We start from the raw sequence: 14,957 nt of genomic DNA, 5'->3' as shown, positions 1-14,957 counted from the left end.
AACCTCCTGCCATGGGCAGGGACACCTCCCACCAGATCAGGTTGGCCAAGGCCCCATTCAGCCTGGCCTTGAACACCTCCAGGGATGGGGCATCCACAGCTTCTCTAGGCATAATTGTGCAAGTGCCTTTAAAGGGAAAGCAATATGAAATTAAAAGTGCTAATGCAATGGTGCACAGAAATATGCACAGACTTGACATCTCTCTCTGTGTCTGTTTTTACTTAAACTAATAGTATTTCCCTTAGTCAAGCATCCGAAACCTGGAGGAAAAGTTGAAGTGGAAAGTCATCCATTAAAAGGGATAGGAGAACTTGTGTTTGAAATCACTACACTGTCTTGTCAAATTAGATATGCAAGAACTATATTAAGTCTTCTGCAGCATTTTGTAGGTTTTGTCACAGTTGCTGAGGAACTGTTGACGTCTTGGTGGTGGCTGGCAGGCATCTTCAGATGCATCTCTGGTTGAACTTTGAGGGCTCAAAAAATTGTCATTTGAGTCCAATGTAGCCTTTGCATTTGGAAAGGCAGATGGAGTGTACTTTCCTCTGAAGTTTCTCTTCCCTTTTCTGGAACAAAGTGGTCCTTCCATAAGTCTGCCACCACCTGGAGTTTGTGGTTGCTATGGGTGCGTGTGTGTTTGTGAATTCTTGTCTGCAGCAGCAATGTAGCTCATCCACAGTGGAGCTCTTTGCTGTCTTATTGAGTGACACTTTAAGAAAAATGGTTTTGTACAACAAGAATTGCTACATCTTTGCAGACTGACTTCTTTCTCTGCTGCTGCTTATCTCTGCTGGGTGTCTTCTCTCCTGACTTGATGAATGTGTCTCATTTAGGTAGCAGCTTTTCTTCTTTTTTGGGGAGGAAGGCTTTGGGAATACACAAACTTGGAGAGTTGCTGGCCTGTAACAGCAAAACGGGCTGCACTGGAGTGCACAGGTGGTTTACTGGGAGCTTTACAAGTGAACCTACACCTGGTGAGAAGGGAGTGGTGAGAATAACTTGCATCTAAGAAAACAAACAAACAAAAGGGAATAGGAGAATTCTGTAATGGTATGATCTCTTCCACTTGCTTAAGGCAAGGTCACCAAATTCACCTTTCGCTTCTGGAAAGCTTTCACTGGGGTTATAGGGCTTCCCACACCAGTAACTAGTGCAAAAATTCCCATTTACTCTTTCACGTTCTTTTTTTACTTGCCTGTATTTTGACAATTCAACCTTGTTTCTTCTGAGGAAAATCATGTTCTTTTAACATTGCAGAAAAACTGTACCACTTAACCATGTTTTGATGCATAATGTAATCAGCTTGATTGCTTTTTAATATGTCATTCAGACCTACAGTTACTGTCAGCTGGGCTGAATAGGTTCTCTTGGGGAATTTCTGTAATGTGTTCTGGTGGATCACAGCACCTGATGGTAATTTTTTTTTGAGGCTAAATCTGTGTCCCAGGAGTAAATGGTGATGTTACTGTGGAAAGCTGAAGCAAGCTGTGGAAGAGGTGCTGGATTCTTTGTCTTCCCTTACTGCACTGGGGAGGGAAGGGCTAAACAGAGGTCCTCTATTCCTCGTGTACCGGACAGCATAGCTACACTGGCATATGACAGGTGTAACTTAGGCTGTGCCCATTCCTGGTGCAGTTTTTCCTCGGGTGGATGAGCTGAGGGGAGGTGAAGTGGCAGCTTGGAGCTATGTTACTGCTAAGTTTTCCTCCTTGGTTATTAGTTGTGCACGGCTCATCTTGTTTTGGTCACTGAAAATCTAGTACTGTCTGTAACAGCTTTAAATGCAGTCCTGTTCGTTTTGCAAATTGTAGTGCCAGGCTGCATTAAGATACAGTTTACTTTTTCAAGTGTTTCGTTCTTAAAAAGCTTTGAATGTATGAGGTGTGAAAATAATGCAAGCGAGTGGTTGTGCTTTTTCTTCTGTCTGATTGTGGTGGTGTATCAGCTTTAATGTGAGTATGATCTCACTAAGGGATCAGCTGGTTGAATGTGGAACCTCTTAATGTTATGCATTCCTTATTACTCAAACCTGTCTAGTTTGTAACTAATTAAGTTTTTTTCAATTTTCTTATTGGTATGTGATGGTCCTAGAAGATACTGGTGCCTCCTTTTTTCTTTATTAAAAGGAAGCATAAAAAAATCCATGTGGGTTCATTGTATGTCTGGAAAGTACATAGATAAGAATTTACACTTGACTTTTTCATGTGTTTGCTTACTTAAGCACACTGCTATTCAGTGATCATGCTCTTAACAGCAGTACGCTTTGCTTTGAACTTCTGAGTAGTGATGCTTGGCTGTGGCTTGCATTAGTGAAAAATGGTGGGTAGCCATTTTGTGTATACTCTAAGAATTTGTCCTGACATAATGAGGTACCTGTGAAGTGTCCTTAAGGAAAACAAGTTCTTGGCATGGGAGTATGAGGAAGGATTAAAAGTGAGACAGTCAGTGATCCCTCTTTCTTCTCTTTGAAGAAAGAAGGCTTTCCAAGTAACATTGACTACATTATTAGAAAGGGCTCAAGATGGGAGAATATTGGTGAAAACAAGGCTGATAGCTCACCTTTTCAGGCTGATTCTGCGCTGCAGGCAGCTTTTTATTTGGTATAACATAGAAGATAGTGATTTCTTATTGTCACATCTGCTTCTCTGTTCTTTCCTCCTCCCCTCTTCTTTCTTCAGAAAATTTCTTGGCGAGGCTATCGATGCAAATTTGACCTTTAAGTTTTTGACTGAGCAGCTCGTGTTTCAGGAAATAGTTTAGAATGTGCAAGATAATTTATTGCAGGAATTTGGTGCGTTCTTATCACGCTTTGAAGCTGTCACGGCCACATAAATATTCACGCCTTTCATCTTACCCTACACCGTGGAGGCATAGGTCTTGCTCATGGCTCACCTGTGAGGGCCGCTCGTTGCTGTGGCCGCTGCACCTGACGTGCTTGTGGTCATCGGGCTGTGGGCAGGGTGGTGCTGGCACAGTGAGAACCACCTGGTGGGCAGGGGGCATGTACATGGCCCTTGGTTTTGTTCTGAGCCATGTTGAGGCCTGCCTCAGGTGGCACAGCAGTGCTGGTAACGCTCCAGCGCTGATGCTGTGTGAGGCTGGGGGCTTCCAGCTCTCTGGTAGCTGCAGTGGCAGGCCTGAGCTGACCCTGTGGCGTGCTCCTTGTTCTCCTGCTGTCCCCTGTGCATTGCTTCTGTTAACACGGAGCAGCTGAAGATGCTGAGCTGTGTGTGTAGCATGTGTTGAGACCACTCCAACCAGCAGTGGAGGTGAGTCGGAGGGAGAGGGGCAGCTACAGGGAAGGTGCGTTGGGTCCTTTTGTCCTGCCTGCTTCAGCATAGGCAAGTCCTGCTCATGCACTTGCTGTCTCCTTTCTTCTCCTGACTAGGCTCGGTTTCTATCCCACTAGGGTAATTTTACTTTCTTTCTGGTTAGACAAACCGACGCTGTTTTGTAAGCTAATGGTCTGTCTCCATTAAGTCATTAAGTAACCGTGTTTCATTGATGAAAGTCTAGTTCAACAGACTTGGCGTTTAAGGTCAGTAGACTATCTGTGTAATAAGTGCAGGTGTGCAGTCATGAGTGTATCATGCAAGCCAGTTTTGTTTAAATCATATGTTCTTTTGCACGTGATGATTACTGGTAGAATAGAAATACCAGCAAGGCTGTTCTTGAAAGCTTCTGTATTTACCTTCCATTTCTTTTCAAATGTTGCAGCCAAGTGTTTTGTCTAAATTACAGAAGTTAGTTAAGTAACAGTGAAAAACCATGTGAAAGCTGAGATCATCTTGACAAGAATTCTGTGTCATAATTTGATAATCCATTTCACATACCCATTACTTGCTATTTCTTTCTGCTTGTCATCTCAGGTTTTTATTTGAATGTCCAGACTTCAAACATGGTGAGGAGGAAACCCTAACTGGATTTATAACGTTCAGTATGCTTTTCCTTGAAAGAGTGTTGGTCAATTTTGAAAGAGCTGTTTTTCATAATGTTGTATGTGCTCTCCTCAAGTGTGTAATAATAACAAAAGGGAGAATGTTTGAAAACGTACCGCAGAAAGTTAGGGGAAAAAACCCACAATGAGTTGTACCTCCTTAAAACATGAAGGGGGGAAAAGAAATGCTGTTAGGGTTTTGCTAACAATCAAGGTTCTCATAACTGTTGGAAAACAAACAAACAAACAAAAAAACCTAATAAACAGTTGAAAGATAGTCCTTGCTGCTAAGGTGTCTTTTAAACCTCTGTGATAGTGCAGCAATCTGTGTTTGTTTAAATTTGTGACTACTAGTTTACTAAGGCTGTTGCAAAACTTTTTGTTTACTGCTAGTGCATTAGAAGTATCTGATAAGTGATTCACTCCATGCTTTTAAGAAAAAAACTGTGGGATAGGCAAAGAGAAAAGAAGGAAAGTGTATTTTGGAGATGTACATTGCCTCTTTTGGGAAGAACAAGCTTTTTGTTTCCCTCATGCTGCACCTGTGTGAAAGAAACCATTGGGAGTTAATGCGTTGTCCAAAGATACCTGGTGGTGAAAGATGTCTTTAAAGAATAAAAGTAAAACTAACCTTGGCTGCTGTCACATTCTAGGTACTGGTATTCCCATTCTGAAAATAAGTGCAGTTATTGCACTGTCTGCTTTTAGGAGTGCTCATATTGATTTTGCTTTCAAGTACAAACTTATCTCTGACTACAGTTTCAAATTCACTGAACAAATTAGATAGCAAGAACACCCATGCAAAAGGCTGGTTGATTTTTTTTTATTATTTTTTTTTTAGTAATTGTAGACCTTTTGGTATGTGATCATCAGACTGGGGCCTGAGATGTTGTGTGGTTTGTGTGAATTCCTGTATTTTATATTTTTAGTCTTCACCTGTAACTGTCTCCTTTCCTGTAAGGTATGAAAAAATCTACTTTACTTTGGCTGCATTTAACTATCCAGTCAAAAGCATAGGAGAAGAATTTGAAGGTATGTTCTGAGCGGCAGAATTCCATCAAGGCTGGTGTGCAATATAACAAAGCTTTCCCATTCAGGTGTAAGGATCTGATACTGAGATTAAATGAGAACATCTGCAGAGAGGTGAAATAGTTTTCAGTCACTTATTTCAGTGTGAGTTATTCAGGCTTTCTGTATGCTTAATAAAAGGGAAATAGAGTATTAAGTGTCAAAGCATAGAGGGAACTGGGGAGATAGTAAGGCATTTCTTCACCTGCTGTCTGTCAAATCAGATATCATAAAATTGAGTGAGGTCTCTTGTGGTTTCAGACATTTTCTGTGTGCACGTTTCTCCTTGTGTGTATATATATATTGTTAATACAGTAGTTCTAGGAGTGCCAGAAGTATTCTTTAAGCTTCATTACAGATAGTGTACATATTCTTGGTATAAATCCCAACCCTAAACCTTCACCCCAATGTGGATTTATCATGAACAAAAAATAGTTTATACTCTGCTCTTATCCATAGTTTTTAGGTGATTATTTTCAGTTCTCAGATTATAATTTCCTGTTAAGAAAACACTTATGTAATTCCTATTGAACCATTGATTCTCATTCTCTAATGATCTAAGGACCAAGTAAAAATGGGGCGTGACAGGAATTGGTGCTTTCTCTTCACGGATCAGTGCTTTCTCCTCATACTGACTCCTTTAAATTGTTTGATCTACAAACTTGGTCTTATTCCACTTAAATAGCACTAGAGTGATGAGATGGATTCTGTCTCCCCTAATGTACCCCTGGTAAATAAGATAGTTGTGTGTTTCCTGGCAATTGAAGTGAGGCAATTAGCTACTACCATGATAGTTGGGAAAAGTTGGAGTTGTTTGTTTGGACTCTGTGACCTTCTGTCATCACTGTTGATATTCAACATATACAAAACCCAAAACCAATATGGCAGCTGAGATTTTGCCTCGCAAGTTTGGGAGATTTCTGAGAAGCTCAGTGCTTAGCTCGTTCTTGGAGCTACTGCTGCTATTGCTGGGCTGTTGGTTGTATTAAAATGGACCAAGCTCATGGTATAAGTAGTTGCTTATCACCAGAAAATTATAATTTGCAGGTGTGGGCAACGTGTTTTTGAAATTTCCATGCTACTTTTTGGATCTGCAGGTGATAGCAAAAATAGTCTTGGATTCGGAGGATATTTCAGGAAAGTTTCTTGCATGTGACAAACAGGAAAGAGCAGTGTAAAGAACAGTTGTTAGCAAGTTTTTGCATATGCGATGCTCCACAAAAAGCTATCTATTAAATGTGAGAAACTTATCAAAGAACATTGTAAAAGGAGTTGGTTAATTGAGTATTGTGACAGGAAAAGTGTTCTGCTCTTGCTCAGAAGAAAATCCATAACTTTGTATCTGGCTCTATTTTTCCATTTGTACTACTCTTCATTTTGTCAAGACCCAGACTAACTGGAAAAAGAAATACTGCTCTACTCTCACTAGGTACACTAACATCCTTGGCAGCATTGTGAATCAGTCAGTGTGGCTCGGTTTTAATTAGTTCTTCATTAATACTATAGAACAACCCCCAGAAACTGTTTCCTTCATTATGATTATTTAACTGTTACCATTGAGTCTGACAAAAACAGTTGTCTTTATTAACATGAAACTGAGATTATTTTTAATTCTTTCTGAAGAACAGAATTAATTTTATTTCTAGCAAGATGCTACTGTGCAATTTTATTTCTTAAAAGCACTTTTACTTAAAGAGTAAAATTATTTTTTGCATTGGAGCCTCAGCTGGGCTTCAAATCAATGACCATACAGTTAAAGTTCATCAGCTTTAGTCCATGAAACTTATTCTGATTTTTTTTTTTTTGGATAGTTGGGACTGTGGCATCATTTTTTTCCCATCGCATAGCATGCAGATAGTAATGGTCTTAATGAGGGGATCATGAACTGAAGCAGTTGCTAGAAGTAAATAATTTTCTTTTGTAAATGACAGTCACAGTACCAAAGCACACCAAGAGCAAGAGCAGTTGTAATCCAAAAGAAACACATCTAACAGTTGAAAATCAGAGCATCACATCTTGATGACATCTGTTACTTTCTTGATGGAAGAAATGTCATCAGCATCTTCTTGAACTTAACTTATTCACTTGTTTTTGCAAATTGGTAGCAGAAGACTTCTAAGATTGCTTTGACTTAAAGATGTAGGCCACAGCTAATTTGCAAGCTCCTTCATTTGAAGCTTCTTCATTAGAGATAATGCATAATCATGGTTAATGACAGTATTTATTATAATAGTGTATAGTCTGGAGCAGCTTCAAGTAGTGATTTGTTACTCAATTCTGCTGAATAATTAAGTTGTTCCAGCAATCACCCTCTGCATCACTGTTTCTTACAAGAACACCCTGTATCGGAATGTTTGTCTGCCTTTACGTACATGCAATGGTATATCTATAACTTGATCCTTTCTTCAGCACACAAGATGCCTAGATGATAGAGGTTGTTGTCCTGTTCCCTGACTACTCCTAGAAACAATTCAACTGCTGAATGTTCTCCGAAGCCTGCCAGAGAATAGGAGAGTTCTTAGACTGCAGTGGTTCTGTCTTCCAGGACCTGTAAAGCTGAGGCAACATTTTTGGTTTGTTTTCCTTTACAAAACATACTACCTGTCTGCAAGTAAGTCTAACCTTAGGCTTGTGAGTCTCTGTAATGGCAAAACTTACTTCGCAGAATTTAGGCACCTCTTACTGCACACACCCCAAGCGTTACTAGTGTTTTGTTCAGTTTACATCATTATCTTATGTAGATAAAACAAATTACTTTTTATAAGTGTAACTTAATAAGCATTTACACAATGTAGTTTAGCGTGGATGACCCTTAATCACTTGTGATTCAACTTCTTGCATGAGGAAATTTTACAGTAGCTATTTTATCAAAAACACAGAAATGCAACTTTTAAATTAGAGCATATGTTAGCACAACTGAATAATTCAGACAACTGTGCATCATACTGAGCAATGCTAGGAGGACAGTTGATTGCAGGAAGTCTAAAAATACTTTGTGTAAGTTCATTGCCTCATGCACACTTGAAGTGGCTAGAAACTCAAATGTATGCTTGTTAATGTCCTACAGCTTGAAATTCCAGGACTTGGATGGAACAGAGAGCCCCTGTAGAAAAACTAGTGAAATCTTGAATTTGTGTGTGCAGAATAATGTGCTTATGTAGTCAGCTTTCTCATCCTGTGCAGAATTATTATGGGTTGTCCCTCCCCTTGTAAACATCTGGAATTGTGATAATTCTCTACATCACGTTGGGGAGGAGGGAGGACGGACAAATAAACAGGACATTACATTTTCAGGAAATCAATTGTTGTTCTATTTCTTTCAAAACACATCTGCAAGCTCATGTGCACCCATGCACAACTTGTAGGAGATTCTTGAGGGATGAGCAAGCATTGTTTTCCTGAAGGTCTTAAGACATGCCTCTGATGTATAAATAAGAGCAAAAGAAATATACTGGCTTTCCTTTCTAAGACAATTACGACAAAAAGGGAGCTAAGATAGATGCACACAAACTATATGAAGAGCTTTCGTAAAACGGCCTCTGAAAACTGCGGCACTGGATGTGTGTTCAGGATGTGGTGCAGTGTGTGGAGTGCAGTGTGTCTCTACCGCCAGAGCTGGAGTGGGCACCAAGCTGCTCCTGTGCAGGCAGGGCTTTGCACCGATGTGCATCATCTGTTGCTGCTTGCTGATGCATTGCGTCTTCCTTGGGGCTGATTGAGTATCCTCCTTCTCCTTCCAGACCTGGTTTTTCCATAATATTTTGCACCTGGAGGAGCTAACCAGTACTTCCCTCTCTTCCACAAAACCCATTCTACTTTCTGAAATATTTCACATGTGCTTTTAATCCAGTTAAATTGAAACTGCTCAGTTTGGGTTTTTGACTGTCAATTTTTATTGTAAGACCTCATGTAGCTTCAGGAATGATCTGATACAGTGACTACTCGATAGTCTTGAAACAGTGTCTGAAATCACTTTGCCAAACGTCAGTCACATATAATTATACAATCATGTAATTTCTGATGTGTGCATATCATATCACCGTGTGATAATGTAGAACAGAAATTAGGGGCAGGAGGCAGAGTCCAAAAAAGATATTATCCCTTATTTTCAGACCTAAATCCCCACTACAGAGATGGGAAGATAGCGCCGGTCGCTTATTAGCAACATCTTGGGCCTAGGGTTCATTCTGCTCGAGCTCTGCTGCCTCTGCAGACTTGTCTAGGCCAGCTTTTTATTTTGACTGTTAGTAAGACAACGCCCTGGAGCTGGTTACCCTTCAGATGGTCTGTCTTCTGATAAAAATTGTTCACCGCTCTCCTGTCTGAAAGGCCGTCGGGAGCAGTATCAGTGGAAGCCATCGGGCTTACCTTGTCCTGAGCTGTTTGGATACAGTGCGTTTATCAACCTCTATATGGATGTATATCTTGTCTAGCACTGCTTGCTTGGGTTTTTCGGTTTATTAGACAGGAACAGCCAGGGCAGGCTGAGATATGCCTTTTTACAGACGTGGTCTTGGCGGTGCCATACAGCACATACGTTGAGGTTTGTGGTTCTGAGCTATATCCATTGTAAATCCTGTAGGTGAGGTTTGAAGGCACGTTGGCCTAAGGAGCACCTGCACTTTCCCAGGACAGACTGTTTTAAATATGCAAAAATACAAAAACACCCAAACAACCCCAATCCCATATGCAGTGTGGTCAAATGTCCATCTCCAGAAGCATTTTCTCATCTTTAAAGTTTTCTGTGGGTGTAAATTCCAGTACAGCTTCACACTCTGCTTCATCATAATGGAGTCAGAAAGAAATTACTGTCAGGTGGGAAGATCTTTCTTAAAACCTTCTTTCAACATTTGTGTCTATTGCAATGTGTTGGTTAGAAGTGTGGAGCAATCTGTAGGTTTTGACCAACGAGAAATGTGTCAGAAATTGCATGTTTTTATGACCCCAAATAACTTGTCAGACATTAAGCATTATTATAGTCGTATATAGTAAGCTTGAGATGATAATTTCTTGGTATATGGCAGTAATTGCAAAATTCTTTCTGAAACTGCAGTTCAGTCTGCACATCTCTATTTCCTTTGATCACGTGCTGCAACATCAGTTTCTTCCTGTCTTTTGCTCTTTCTCATTCATTGGTCACTTAGGTGCTTGTGGAGTTTAAATATGCTTATAGAATACCTCACACTAGGAAAAATACCTTGGGAACTAGGAGTTCAATAAAAATAAACTTAGAAATTGGATGAATGTTACTTTTTTTCTATGAAAAAGATGACTGGTCGTTTCGTCTTAGTCTATTTCTGAAGGATGAGTTGTGTGCATAAGTTCTTATCTACTGATTACTTCTTCTGATTCCAAACACTTGAAAAATGAACAGACAAGTGAGTAATGGCACCTCTCTTCAATGATACAATCTTGTTCTAATTTCTAAAAATATCTTACAAAATGTGAATGATCAGGATTGCTAAATGGCAGTCTCAATCTTGTCTATCTTTAGGAAGTGGTGACTCAAAAAATGGGTGAGGGGGAGAAAAATCTCAATAGTTCAATAAATGTTTTCCTATTTTCCTTTTTTCCAGGGCAATGTATTTTTCTTCTCTTCTATCCTCGGAGCACTCTTGGTGATTCACCATTGTATTACCTATAACAACAAGTGCTTGAGCATCTGTGTGACGCTTGGACTCGGTTTAGTCAGCATGTACTCGCTTGAAAGCGTGTGCCTTTTGACTGTGAATAACAAATATTGTGGGAAAATAATAGTATTGCTGATAACTGAATTGCAGAAACCCGTTGAAGTTTGCTCTCTGTTATTAGAAATGAAGTCTCACATCATTACACGGCTGTGCTTTCCTAAGCTTTATGTGACTTTTCTACGTGGGCTTTGAATTCTGTTTATCTAAATGACGGTTTTACAGAATACCAACCAGAGGCCCTGACCAAACTTGGGATGCATGGGGAAACAAATGTAATAAGAATTTGATCTCTTTGTGGTACTTCTTCCATGCTGAGGGTGCAACTTGTACTTTTCTTACTTTTCAACTAATTAGCATTTCAGATCTCTATGGAAATTAACATCATAACCTCAGGTACCTTATTGCAGATAGACCAGCCAATGAATGTCCAAAGTCTAGTTTGCCTAATGGTATTATTATAGCATCTTCTTAATTTAATCATGTTTAAGCTGGTTGTGCTTATGATTTATCTAATCTGGACATCTGTCGTAAGTTGAGTGTGTGTGAGAAAAGGAGTGAAAATGAGACACTGGATCATGTTTAAGGAAGATGTCCTCCCCTGTGGTTCAACTGTTTTAGTAGCTACACTGAGAAACCCTTAAAGGAACAACTTGATTTCAGAAGGTTGCTAGCAGACTTGATGAATATTGGTCAGATTTGGAAGCAATATTAAGTTGCGGAGTCCGACAATTAAATATTTAGATCTATTAAACAAAAAAATAAGAAATACACTTGTGCGTTGCCAGTGTTTCACTTACCAGTGTTGTGATTAATGTCATGAACTCCATGTTGAAGTGTGTAAAGTTGTCTTATAATAGTTTGGTTCTTACAAAGACTAAGCTGCACTTTCCAGGTAGATTTCAGTGCTGTGCTTAGGAAAACAAAGCAAAAGCAGAGAAGAGAAAAAAAGCTGTTGAAATGGCTAGTGGCAGAATAACAATGCTGTCTTTAAGGTCAATATTTGTATTAAGTGGAGTAAAACATTTGGCATTTTTTTTCTTACTCCTTTGAAGCTGATAGAAGTCAAATGGATTTCCCCTCGCTCCTATCTTGTCTCCTTATTGTCATTGCAGTTATTTTGATGAGATGGTGGAGTAAGTGATTCTGATTTGTAGCTAAATGTCTATTTACAAAATTTCATCACTACACAGGAAGAGATCAGGCTGTGTAGCAGCTTGTCTACCAACCTTGCTGTTTCAACTGTATTCCTCATTAGAGGAGCTTCACAGATTCCTGAAAATTGCTTCCTAGGGAGTAAATTACTGTATTGTTTTCAGAATGTTCTTGCTCAATAGATGTTTCAAATCACAGAGGATTCTAAGGTCTTTGCTTATGCAAACTGCCCTTTGGCTGTGCACTTGGGGGGAAAAATAAACTTGAAAACAGTCAACAAAACACAATGCTTGACAGCTGCTTGATTATACATTCACAGATTTACAGAGATCGGAAGGGACCTCTGGAGATGTAGTCCAACCCCCCTGCTCAGAGCAGGGTCAGCTAGAGCAAGTTGTTTGTGGCCATGCCCGGCTTGTTGAGCATCTGTCCTCTGTGCAACCTGATTCAGTGTTCAGTCAGCCTCGTGATGAAGTTTTTTTCATACTTTTACAAGGAATTACTTGTACCTCAGTTTGTGCCTGTGGCCTCATGTTGGACTCCACTGTGTTTGCTTCCAACCACCAGGTATTTATTACACCTTGATAATATCACTTTCTTCTCTAGGCTAAACAGGCTTCTGGGAGCCTTCCCTAGAAAGCTGCTTTTGGGCTGGATCCTGCATTGATGCCTGGCTTATTTCTACTAGGTGTGGGACTTTGTGTTTTCCTTAGCTGAACTCTGTGAGATTCTCCTTGGCCCATTTTGCCAGCCTGTTGAGGTCCTTTTGAATGGCAGCATGGCCGTCTGGTATATCAATTGCTCCTCTTGGTTTTGTATTGTCTGTGAAGCTGCGTTCTGTCCCACCATTAGTGAAGGTACTGAACTGTATTGGCCCTTGGGGTACATCACCAGTAACGGACCTCCAGCTGACTTTGTGCTGCTGATTACAAGCCTGGAAGTACAGCCACTGCAGCCCACCCCACTGTCCACTTACCCAGCCCATGTTTCACTGTGTTCCTGTATGAGGATGGCAGGGGATATAGTGCTGAAAGCCTTCCTGAAGTCAAGATAAGGAAACCTTACTGCTTGTTCATCCACCAAACCATTTATTTCATCAGGCTGGTGAGGCGTGTTTTTCCTTTCACAAATCCATGCTGTCTTCTCTCAATTACTGTCTTGGCCTTATTTGTTTGGAAGTGGTTTCCAGGCTTATTTGCTTCATCAAGGCAAGGCTGACCCGTCTGTAGTTCACCAGGCCCACCTCATTGCTCTTCTTGAAGACAGCAGTGACTTGTTTTCTGGAAGTGTTCAATGCCAGGTTGGATGAGACCCTGAGCAACCTGGTCCAGTGGGAGGTATATCTGCCTGGGGCAGGGGGTTTGGAATTAGGTGGTCCTGAAGATCCCTTCCAACCCAAACCATTTTATGATTCTATGAAGATGGTTTTGTAAAACCAGAGGAGAAAGTAGATGTTTTTAATAATGAGGTGTTTCTGTAGTATATCCTCTGCTTAAAAAAAAAAGAAAACACAAATTGTTCAGCAGGGGAAGAGTCCTGAGGTGAATCCTTGCTTCAGCTGGCACAGGTGATTGAGTAGTCTTTTGATCTTGTTATCCAGACATTGTGTGGACTTAGCTTTTCTATGTTCATATTTTAAATGAGTATCGTGGCAGTGGATTGAGAAGCTTTCAGAAGAATTGAGGGATTTTACTTGGTCCAGCAAAGTGGGCTGATAGCAACAGGGTTGTAAAGGCTTAAAGTTGCTTCAGACTAGGTGTTCAGCAGTTTCTTTGTTACTGGTGAGATTCTTGCTTTTTACAGTTGTCAAGTTTTAGGAGGTTCTGTGTATTTCCAGCCTAACTACTATAAGATCATAGCCTCGTGTACTGTCTGGTCTCCTTTATTTCACTTCATTCCCTTGCCCTTACTGAAAGTAGCTAATAGCAAAAGAGTACTTCAGGGAAGGTGCTTTGTGGTCTAGAGGGCTGTGCAGTAGAGGCCCCAGTCAGGTCTAGATATGTCAGTTGCCTTCAGGAAAGGAAATCATATTGTTAACTGTGTCTTAATATCTGTGCTTATGCTTGTGTTGTTTTTTTCTTACATTGAATAAAGATGTGTATAAATTCTGGTAATGCTGATACTTTAAAGAATTTGGGGGAAAAGAAAGATGTGATGCCAGTGTGATAAGGTAGCACAGTGTAATTTAAACATATATCTTAGATTTCTGCCCATGGATCTTGTGCTGCTTTGGACAAGGTGCTTAATCTCTCTTGTATGAAATGCAGGTACTAGAGGGGCTTGTTTTGTTTGTCTTGCAAGCTATGTAGTGTGGCTAGCTTTTTTTTTTTTAACTTCATGAGCAACAACTGGAACACCTTGTTGCCTAGAAAGACATTAGAACTCGGGGCTATTTTTTCTCATGCAACTGAAGAACAAAATATAGGCTAAGCTTAGTTTTAATAATTAAATCTTCTCATTAGCCTCATCTGTGAAATAGAACAAGTTTTATTTGTTCAGATGTTACGTGACTTAGAGGTTGGCTGTTTCTTGATTTGGTAAGTGAATGGCATTAATTACTGTACCATTTTCATACTGGTAGTAGTAGAACAGCCAGTGTATTGGGCTGTATGGTCTCCATTTGATGAGTTGAAGCTTGCATTTGGGGGAAATATAGCTACTGATACTGTTCTATCAAGCTCAATACGTTTCACATCAGAAAATTATAAGCTGTGAACATATCAACTGCTATATCTGAGCATCGTGTTCTCTATATAGGAGCTGTTGTACTTGGCTGTGTTTGAGTATAGAATATACATAAAACTTCAAACTGGACCATAGCTCACCTGTTCAACCTGTTGAATATAAATGGCGTTAATTTTATGACTTGAGCTATCACTGTTTTTTGATAGCTTGGGTAAAACCTGGGTCACAGTTTTTTAATCCTGTGAGTGTTGCTGCAGTGAGGTAGAAACTTCACAGTTCTGGTTTCTGTGCGTGGCAGTTCTCTAGTTGTAGGGGTGATATCAGAGTAAGCTGATTAGCATGATTGATACTGCATGTCAGGGCACTGGTGTAATGGGCTACCATTGAGACTGCTTTGTGAAACCACACACAGATGAGGTAATCTC

The 14,957-nt window shown here is 40.1% G+C and overlaps 1 protein-coding gene across 9 annotated transcripts in view; it reads left to right on the top strand.

Moving 5' to 3' along the window:
* GAB1 (GRB2 associated binding protein 1) overlaps positions 1–14,957 on the top strand; it is a 97,144-nt gene that overhangs the window by 22,681 nt on the left and 59,506 nt on the right. The window lies entirely within an intron of this gene.

The sequence above is a fragment of the Oxyura jamaicensis genome, chromosome 4 (genome assembly GCF_011077185.1).
Source record: "Oxyura jamaicensis isolate SHBP4307 breed ruddy duck chromosome 4, BPBGC_Ojam_1.0, whole genome shotgun sequence".
NCBI lineage: Eukaryota > Metazoa > Chordata > Aves > Anseriformes > Anatidae > Oxyura > Oxyura jamaicensis.
This window is presented reverse-complemented; position numbering and strand designations above follow the sequence as displayed.